We start from the raw sequence: 11,036 nt of genomic DNA, 5'->3' as shown, positions 1-11,036 counted from the left end.
TATCTTCTATCAGACAAAGGTGCCCAAAACGTACTTTGGAGAAAAGATAGCCTCTTCAACAAACGGTGCTGGGAAAACTGGAAATCCATAGGCAACAAAATGAAATTAAAACCCCAGTCTCTCACCATGCACAGAACTCAATCCAGAGTGGAACTAGGACCTAGGAATTAAACCAGAGACCTTGGGTCTAACAGAAGAAAAAGTAGGCCCTAATCTTCATCATGTGAGATTAGGCCCCAACTTCCTTAATAAGACTGCTATAGTGCAAGAAATAAAATCAAGAATCAACAAATCAGATGGATTCCAACTAAAAAGCTTCTTTGCAGCAAAAGAAACAATAAGTGAGGTGAACAGAGAGCCTACAGAATAGGAGGAAATTTTTACCACACACAAATCAGATAGAGCACTCATCTATATCTATCTATCTAACTATATATAAAAATCTCTATAAAGAACTCATAACTCTTAATAGCGAAAAAACAAATAAGCCAATGAATAAATGGGCCAAAGAACTGAACAGACATTTCTCAGAAAATGATATACAGTCAATCAACAAATTTATGAAAAAATGTTCAACATCTCTGGCAATTAGAGAAATGCAAATAAAAAATCACTCTAAGATTTCATCTCTCTCCAGTAAAAATGGCAGCTCTTAAGGATACAAACAACAATAAGTTTTCGCAGGGAAGTCGGGGGCAAAGGCACCTTCACACATTGCTGGTGGCACTGAAAATTGGTGTAGCCAATATGGAAAGCGGTAGGGAGATTCCTTGGAAGCCTCATAACGGAACCACCATTGGATCCAGGTATCCCGCTCCTCGGGTTATACCCAAAGGATTTAGAAGTAGCATACTACAACGACGCAGCCACATCAATGTTTACAGCAGCACAATTCACAATAGCTAAATTGTGGAACCAACCTGGGTATACCTTTCATTAGATGAATGGATGAAGAAAATGTGGCATATATACACAATGGAATATCACTCAGCATTAAAGGAGAAAAAAAAATCATGGCGTTTGCAAGTAAATGGATGAAGTTGGAGAATAAAATGCTGAGTGAAGTAGGCCGGCCCTAAAAATCCAAATGCTGAATGTATTGTCTGATACAAGGATGGTGATTTATAATGGGGACGGGTTGTGGGGAGCATGGGAAAAATAGATGAGCTTTAGATAGGGAAAAGGGGAGAGAGGAGGAGGGAGGTTTTAGGCTCGAATTCTGGACCCCCAAAATACCACCAGAGACCAGGATCGATGTAAGCAGCAAAGAGGTGTCTGTTGCGAGCTGGCTGGGTCCTCTGGGCGCACACAGCAACTGGTGACGCTGAGAGGCCCCGAGCCCAGGGTTTGCAGCAGTTTTATACATTCTTTGGAGAAGGCAGGGACCCCCCCACAAACATCATAGCATAGCATCTCTTGGCAAATCATCACACACTGCGGGAAAATCAAATAACAACTCTAAAACGTGATTAGCACATTCACCGACGGGAACAAGTTGGGTAGTGATGATTGGTTACTACGAGAGGGGGATTCGTTTGAACTGATTGGTTTACACCAAGAAGGGTGTTCTTGATGAACTACATGGTTTCCCAACACCATAAACTACTGGGAGGGTCATGTGGCATCCCAGGTATTTCCCTGTCTCATGCTGCTGATTGGTGGCTGCTAGCGGCTTGCTATGGGTCCCCACCTAGCCTGACTGAGTCAGGGACACCTGGTCCAGCAGATCTCTCCTGTTATTTGTAGACAAACCACTTAGCGGGGTGGGAATGTGCCCCAGGAGTGCTCTGTGGGTCTTTCCAAGGACAAAGGTCATGTCCCCTCCTTGGACAGGCTTTGCTCTGAGGTAGAAGCTGGTTTTTCAGAGGGGCACGGAGGTAGGAAAGATGGTGGAATGAGACAGACATCCTTACCCTAAGTACATGTATGAAAACACAAATGGTGCGACTCTACTTTGCATTCAACCAGAGACATGAAAAATTGTGCTCTATTTGTGTAATACGAAAAGAATTGCATTCTGCTGTCATATGTAACAAATCAGAATAAATAAAAATTTTAAAATGCATCCTAAAGTAAGCGAAATATAGAAAAAAATTATGATACATTTCATAACGGAATATAGTATGACTGCTAAGAAGAATGAGAAAAACTACATGTCCACTGAGGTAAGACAATCTCTAAGATATCAGGTGACGAGAACCAAGGGGAGAAGGGTGTACACAGCGCTATTTATTGAAAATGAGAGGATGTATGTATGCAGAGATGTACTTATGGATGCAGTGAACATTTCTGGAACTGGTACCATTATTGCTTCTGTGAAAGTGAGGAAGTGATGGAAGGAGACTTTTTTTTTTTTTTTTTTTTTGTTAACCTTATATACATCCTGTTTAAATATTTATCATCTACACTCATAACATTAAAACATAAGGATGAAAAGCAGTAAAACCAAAACAGAGAAGAGCATTTGAATCAGGCTTTACAAGAAAATAGCATAGATCTCTTTTTGGCTCATGCTTACAATACAGCTAGGTCCAGAGATGCAGGAAGCCCCTTGATGGAGTTAGCCACTGAGCAGATGACTCACCTGATTGTGGCTGTGTTTTGCAAATACTTATCTGCCAGCACTGCTTTATTGCAACGGAGTCCCGACCTTGGGCTGGTTCTGAGCCTCTAACTGGACCTTCAGGACAGACACAGGCAGGATCTGGGCAGTGTCATGTAAGCAAGGGGCATAGGAGGAGTCATGAATGTGGATACCGCCCAGAGCTAGGGACCTTGCTAGATATGGAGGCCAGCTAGGCAGAAAGCGGGTGGCAGGAAGTTCTGAAAAAATTAGTTGAGGTAGGCGCAGCGTTCTCAGTGATTTTTCCTCTGGTGTTTGGAGACATGTTAAAGTGCCTTAGCAAAGTCTACTCATTTGAAAGAGGACATCCTTGTTCCAGTTTTTAGAGGGAATGCTTTCAATTTTTCTCTGTTTAGGATGATGCTGTCCTTGGGTTTTGCATGGATAGCTTTTATGAGGTTGAGGTCTGTTCCTTCTATTCCTAGTTTTTCTAGTGTTTTGAACACGAAGGGTGCTGTATTTGTCAAATGCTTTATCTGCCTCTATTGAGATGATCATACTATTCTTGTTTTTAAGTATATTGATGTGATGAATTATGTTTATTGATTTCTGTATATGAACCCCACTTGATTGTGGCACACTATCTTTTTAATATGTTTCTATATGCTATTTGCCGGAATTGTACTGAGAATTTTTGTATCGATGTTCACCGTGGATATTGGTATGAAGTTTTCTTTCCTTGATGTGTGTTTGTATGGTTTTGGTATCAGAGTGATATCAGCTTCAGAGAATGAGATTGGAAGGGTTCTCTCCTTTTCATATTCCACGAAACGTTTTGAGCAGTACTGGTGTTAATTCTCCTTGGCAGGTCTTATAGAGCTCGGCTGAGAATCGATCTGGTCCTGGACTTTCCTTGATTGGTAGACCGTAGGTGTTCTCACCACAAAAATCGAACAAAGAAAAGAAAATTTTAACTATTCTGAAGTGATAGATATGTCAGATGATTTGAGCTATTATTTCACAGCATTTACGTATAGCAAAATATCATGTTATGCAACTTAAGCGTAACTGACCACATGTATTTTGTCAATAAATTTTGTCAAAAAAGAGGGCAGTGACTATGGATTTCTTTCTTGAATGAGTAGAATTTTCTTTTTTGAAAAAAAATCGTTAAAATCTGCTTTAATTAGTTATACATGACAGTAGAATGCAATTATGCATTTTGATATATCATAAATAAATAGGGTCTAATTTCTCATTTTTCTCCTTGTACACGTTGTCAGATCACATTGCTCATGCAGTCATATGTGTAAGTGAGGTAATAATGTCTGTTTCATTCTACTAACTTTCCTATCTCTATATCCTTCCCCTGCCTTCACTCTCTTCTACCTAATCTAAAGTAACTTTATTCTTCCCTAGCACCTTGGCCCTGACTGTGAATTAGCATCCACATATCAGAGAACGCATTCGGCCTTTGGTTTTATGGGCCTGGCTTATTTCGCTTAGCATGATATTCTCCAACTCCGTCCATTTACCCGGAAATACCATAATTCCCTTCTTCTTTAAAACTGAGTGATATTCCATCAAATATTATATACCACATTTTCTTTATCCAACCTAGGTTGGTTCCATAGTTTAGCTACTGTGAATTGAGCTTCTGTAAATAAATCTTGGGCCTCCCAGGAATACCATAAGGCCTGTCTATTGCCCCAGGGTTAGCATTTACCAAGAAATCTATACACAATGGGGGTGAGTCATCTCATCGCTGGTCTTAACAAGACAGGGCCGTACACAATGGGGGTGAGTCATCACTGGTGTTGCAAGAAGGCAGCTTAACCAGCTTTTCCAGGTTTGCACAAGAGGGTGGAGAATTTCCTTGAAGGAGGGGTGACAACATAGGCATAGGCCGCTCCCCTTCCCGACTTGTCTACCGCATGTTCCAGGACCAGAGCACTTGGTGCGGGACCCAGAGGACCAGGCCAGGCACCAGAAGGGTCTAGGAGGCCATTGTCAGAGTGAGGTTTTAAGCCTTTCTCCTCCCGGGCAGTGACAGGACTGACTCGCTGCGACCAAAGTCGATCCTCAACAAGGGTTTCCCAAAACTGGTCGCCGTACTTAGTGTGAGATTGCCCCATCTTTCCGGGGAGACCCCTACCTCAAAACTCTCTTGGCTTGGCTTGGGGATAGGAGTATCACTTTTGGTGAACCGACTTCTTAATGCCCCACGTTGGGCGCCAGATGTCGGGGGGTTTTAGCCCCACCCCACCCCACCCGCTTCCCTCCTGACCTGCATGGTCACAGAGCACGCCCTGACCATGAGGAACCAAGAAAGGAAGGGCCGACTGACCGCCGCGCCCCCCCTTCCCCAGCACCCAGCCCTTCCCCACGGGAGGACAATCAGACAAGCCAGGGAGACCAGTCAAAGCAGGATCTCAGTTTATTGAGAAAACACACACAGCTAATACAAGGCACAGGAGCCAATCAGGACAAAGGTCAGCAGGGTGGGGTGAGTTCACGTGTACACCCATCTCACTGGCCATAATGGGAGACCCGAGCTGTCCAGAGAGCTAAAGGGTTCTGAGCCTATCCTAGAGGTCGTCTGGTTTTTCCTCACAACCCAGGCAACGCCTTCTGGCTGATCCCCAGGCGCTTTCTTAGCCACAGGTGGCCCCAGGACCCACCCGGAAGAGGGCAGTAAGTTCGCTTTCCTCCTTTCCGATGCAACATGCCCCACATGTTACATCGTGCCCTACTTGTGTCTGTGTTTCTTTTTTCTTGCCATCATTGTCAGAAATTCAGGGAAGTCAATTTTGCCATTACCACCAGCAGCTACTCCCTTAATCGCGTCCTGAAACTCGACTTCTGTGGGATTCCACCCAAGAGACCGTCTCATTACACTTCCCAATTCCTTTGTTAGTCTAGTACAGTTCCATCCCCGTTCCTGTCAAGGAGTGGGAAAGCTTCTTTGAATTCTGCAATCTGCCCTTCAGTTAGCTGGTCAGCCACGCTGCAAGCCTTACCAGTTTCCGAGACTCAACCACATAACCACCGGGCTCATTCGCTCCACTCAGATCCCATCCCATCACACTTTTAAAATGTCACATAGCATGAGTAGAATTTTAAACGTCTCGAGATATCAAACACGTTTACATTTATTTTGGTTTAATTATAAGTTGTATTTATTTTGTTTCCATTTTACTTTATTTTTAATCATATATAAAATTATATAAATTTTTTTTTTTTTCAATTGGCACATAGTAATTGTACAGACTCATGGGGCACAGTGTGGCGTCTTTTTTTGATTTAGTCTCCCACTTCCCCCCACCCACCCTGTCTTAAGATGAGGAAGGCTTGAATTTTAGGCATTTATCGAAAACCTGTGCATGCCATGTCAATGGATTAGACCCGTTAGCCGGCACACCAACTTCCCACACAAAGCCGTCCACTGAACCAAGAGGCCCAGCAGTCTCTTGGAGAAGCTGCAGCCTGACCCGTCTTCTCCACCATCGCCCAGGAAGGATGAGACTCACAAACCCATGCTTGGGCCGGTGCTTTCCTCTTCTTCATCTTTTATTCCCATGAGTCCCAGGCCAGAGAGAGATCCATGAGGGCTCGTGGTTCCTGGCAGGAGGATGACGCAAAGGGTGCCCGGGCTCAGGCTTCGGTAGAGCCTTCCAATCTTGCGGCTCCAACGCCAGGCTGCCCTCTTTGCGTTTTCCGCCTTCGAGTTCTGCAAGGTCTCCCGCTCCGAGGGAGGAGGTCTCGCTCTGAGACCTGCGGGCCTTCTTGATTCAGGTGGTGAGCCCCTAAGCCACGCGTGCAGGTGCCTGGGGGTTAGGGCCTGCCTGCCTTTCAGCTTCCAGTCCTTGCCTGTGAGGACATGGAGGGCCCTCTGGGCGTTGCCAGAAGTTTTGAACTTCAGGAAACAGTATTTTTCCTGTCTTCCGCTTTGAGCATCTGGAGGCACGATCACAGCTTCCAGGCCACCAAAGAGGTTCGGCAGTTCCTGAGTATGTCCTAAGAAATCTTTACTAACTCCGGACAGGTAAATAGTGGCTCGGTTCTCAGAATCTAGTTCCAGCTCCCTAACGAGTGTGTCGCAGTCGAGAGTGAGCTCTGTCACAGGTCTCTGTACCTTTATGTATACACCTTCCACCAGAACGCCATTCAAGCTCTCGATGGCCAGCTGGGCAGCTTCCAGGACTTCATACTCTACAGAGAGATGAGGCTGATGCGTTTCCAGGACAGCAGTCATTGCGCGAACTGGGCCGAAGCTCCTAAACAGCCTCTTCAGAGCACTCAGGTTGCAATCTTTGCTCAGTGGCCCAGCATAGATAGTTGACATCTCTGTCCACTTGATCCGCATCCTTTTGTCCACTTCCTCAGTGACGAGAGGTGAAAAAGGCTCCAAAGAGAACCGAATAATGCTGAAGGGGTACAGGCGCACTTGCCTTCTGGCCTGCTCAAAGACCTCTCTGTTGGAAAGGCACCTGACACTTTCACAATCTTCAGGGGAAGGGAGCTCAATATCATCTGTCTCTCGGGATACAAAAAGGAGCTTCTGATGCACCGAATCGAAACAACTTAAAGCACCTCTGTAGCTGTAACTTTGGAACTTTTCTCTGACATTTCTTGGGTCTTGGGCTCTCCACAGCGCCTCCAGATTGAGTTCTGCCGTCTTCTTTGGGCCATACTTGAGGAAGAATTGAGCCAATTCAAGGGTCGCGGTAGCGTCCTCTGTGGGATCGTGACCGTCCCTTTCCGAACGTTGAATGTCCTTTCCCAAAATAGCCTTGGCTAAGAACTTTAGCTTGAATCTTCTGCCCCGCTCCCTGGCATAAAGCAACGAGGTGTCGATAACATATGGGTGGATCATGTTCAGTGCTCGGAGATCCACGTCTAAGGAGTGCCCTACCAACACCGCATCAGGAGGAAGCAGTGCTTTTAACCGCCCCTGAACGTCTTTCAGTTTCGTCGTCACCGGCTTCAGCATCTCCTCCGTGATCCCTGAATAGCAGGTGGCGTAGTCTACAATCTCCTCATCCGGTTTCACCAACTCGTCCATAAGACACGAGCCTCCTTCGGCAACCAGTGAGATGCGTGTCAGTTCTCTCCCCTTGGACGTGATGCACATTTCTCCGTCCAGCCCAAAGAGAGGGCTGTTCTCTGTCACAGACGCGTTACATCTGGTAGTTACAAAGTTCTCACAGCCGGGAGAACCTGGCAACGGAAAGTCAAATGTTCTCATTTCCTCCTCTGTCAGAAGGCATCGCAGCAAGCCCACCTTCTGAGAGCCATACTTTCGAATGACCGGGTCATTCTGCAGGTCGACCTTGGGTTTCGTACTGGCAGACGGTAAAGATCCTCCCATGGTCTTAGGCAGATGTCCAGCCCTTTGATTTGGTAGCCCGACAACATCAGCGAGAAAAGCAGATGATGGAGGAGGCAAGCGGAACTTGTGTCTGAAGGCTTTCCGGAGAAATCCAAACTCCAAATAGAACCTGTAGAAGTGGAGTTGACTCATCCCTTGAAGGATGACCACCACTGTTCTGCTCAGTTGCTTTCCGTGCAGAAGCTGGCACCACCTGGGTCTCTCAATAACGGGTTCAGCCAGAACCGCGTACTTGAGCAACTCACATAGCTGTTCGTGGGTTATTTCACAGTTTTCAGCCATTACGATGCCACTCAACCGGGCTCTCTTGGGCTTGGGCTCGGGCTGCCTGTCCACAAGATCCGAACGGGGTATCCTTACCTCGGGCGTCCCCATCAGCCAGGCGGGGACCCGTCTCCTCTGGCTGTTCAGCCTCCCCGTCTTCTCCTTCTCTGGCTCCACGATCCTGTACGTGAGTCCTTGTTGTGGAACGCTGTCCTTGGAAAGTAGAAAGCTGTCCCTGCCTGGATGCCAATCCAGCAAGAGAAAACGTTCTTGAGAAGGAAAAAGGATGGTTTCTTGCTTGACCAGCAAGGGAGAAACAATGGTTCTCACATCAGCAGGAGGAGGGGGTTTTTATAGAGGTGATTCAGAGAAAGTGAGATTAGGGAGGAGAGATCAGGTAAGGAAAAGATTAGGGAAAAGGAGAGCCCAGAGGAGGAGATCAGGGAGGGGGAAAAGAACAGGGAGGAGAAGTTTAGGGAAAAGAAAATGAGAAGATCAGGGAGGAGAAGTGTAGGGGAAAGAAAATCAGGAGGAGAAGGTTAGGGCAAAGAAGATCAGGGAGGAGAAGGTTGGGGAAAAGAGAAACAGACATGTAAGTTTCAAAGCGACAAGGGATGTAGTCAAAGCATCCAGTGGACCCCTGTTGCAACTTCAGCCAAATCTTCCCTTTGTATTCCAGCGTATTGCCTTTGGGGGACCTTTACAGTGCATTACCTTCCAGTAGTTTCATGGTTTCTTTACCCAGATTCGTTAAGTTCCAGGGGACAGGACCGTGCCCTGGGTTTCATATTTTCTCAGAATTGTGCTGTATACGTAGCAAAGACTTGAAAAAGGAAAAGAAAAAAAGCGTAAAGACAAAAATAACTAAAGGTCTTCAGTGTTTCTGTACCCCTACAATCACGAGTTCCCCAACATTACTGTAAAACACAGGGAGCAGAAAACAAATTTGACCTAAGTTTGCTAATACGTGCTTGAGGCCTATGTAGGTAAAATGACTACTAAAATGAAAGAGAGGATGACAGCCCAGCGGCTCTGGAGGCTGAGACAGGAGGATCGTGAATTCAAAGCCTGCCTCAGCCACTTAGAGAGGCGCTAAGCAACCCTGTGAGACCCTGTTTCAAGATAAAATATATATATATAAAATACAAAATATGGCTGGGGATGTGACTTAGTGATTGAGTGCCCCTGTTTTCAATTCCCTGTACCAAAGGGGGGGAAAAAAAAAGGATTACCGTACAAGAACCCAGGTCTTTCCTCCTCCCAAAGTCCAGTTTAGTTTCTCTTTCATCAGAACACATTAAGGGGTACTTTGCCATTTGCCCCGTAGTGTGAATGGGTTCATTGAACTTATTGGGTTCTTTTCAGTGTGGCTTCTTAATACTTGTGTTCCAGGCGTAATGATCAGTTCAGGTTAATTGGCATATATGTCACTCACACCTGTATCACTCCTTTGTATTGGGAACGTTCCAAACCCTATCAGGTTTCCCCCTTCCGGTACTGAGGATTGCACCCAGGGCCTTGTACATACTCAGCAATTATTCTACCACTGAGATACACCCCCAATCAGCTGTTTTGAAATATTTAATATTGTTGTCAATCACAGCTATCCTACCATGCTGTGGAATACTAAAAGTCAGTCATTTCTCTTATCCAAGGGCATCCCCCATAACTATTAACCATCCTCTTGCCCTGTTCTCAGCCCTACGCCCTTTCCGCGCTCCGGTAACCACTATTTTCTCTATTCTATCCATTTTATTTTAGCTTAATTATTCAGTTTTTTTTTATATATATATATATATGACAGCGGAATGCATTACGACTCGTATTATACGTATAGAGCACAATTATTCACATCTCTGGTTGTAGATAAAGTATATTCACACCAACTCATGTTTTCATACGTGTAGTTTGGATAATGATGTCCATCACATTCCACCACCATTTCTAACCCCCTGCCCCCTCCCTTCCCTTCCCACTCCTCTCCCCTATCTAGAGTTCATCTCTTCCTCCCATGCTCCCCAACCCAGACTCCTTATATCAGAGAAAACACTTGGCATTCGTTTGTTTGGTTTGGGATGACTTCACTTAGCATCATCTCCTCCATCTCCGTCCATTTACCTGCAAATGCCATGATGGTATTCTCTTTTATTGCTGAGTAACATTCCCTTGTGTATATCAACAGACTGGTAGACCAATGGTACAGAATAGAGGACACGGAGACTAACCCACTAAATTACAATTATCTTCTATCAGACAAAGGTGCCCAAAACGTACTTTGGAGAAAAGATAGCCTCTTCAACAAACGGTGCTGGGAAAACTGGAAATCCATAGGCAACAAAATGAAATTAAAACCCCAGTCTCTCACCATGCACAGAACTCAATCCAGAGTGGAACTAGGACCTAGGAATTAAACCAGAGACCTTGGGTCTAACAGAAGAAAAAGTAGGCCCTAATCTTCATCATGTGAGATTAGGCCCCAACTTCCTTAATAAGACTGCTATAGTGCAAGAAATAAAATCAAGAATCAACAAATCAGATGGATTCCAACTAAAAAGCTTCTTTGCAGCAAAAGAAACAATAAGTGAGGTGAACAGAGAGCCTACAGAATAGGAGGAAATTTTTACCACACACAAATCAGATAGAGCACTCATCTATATCTATCTATCTAACTATATATAAAAATCTCTATAAAGAACTCATAACTCTTAATAGCGAAAAAACAAATAAGCCAATGAATAAATGGGCCAAAGAACTGAACAGACATTTCTCAGAAAATGATATACAGTCAATCAACAAATTTATGAAAAAATGTTCAAC

The 11,036-nt window shown here is 44.9% G+C and overlaps 1 pseudogene; it reads right to left on the bottom strand.

Moving 5' to 3' along the window:
* Positions 1-6,089: 6,089 nt before the first annotated feature.
* On the bottom strand, positions 6,090-8,949 carry LOC143381565 (RNA exonuclease 5 pseudogene; annotated as a pseudogene).
* Positions 8,950-11,036: the final 2,087 nt, after the last annotated feature.

This window comes from Callospermophilus lateralis, chromosome 15 (genome assembly GCF_048772815.1).
Source record: "Callospermophilus lateralis isolate mCalLat2 chromosome 15, mCalLat2.hap1, whole genome shotgun sequence".
Classification (NCBI taxonomy): Eukaryota; Metazoa; Chordata; class Mammalia; order Rodentia; family Sciuridae; genus Callospermophilus; species Callospermophilus lateralis.
Note: the sequence above shows the minus strand (reverse complement) of the source record. Positions and strands in the feature narration are given on the sequence as shown.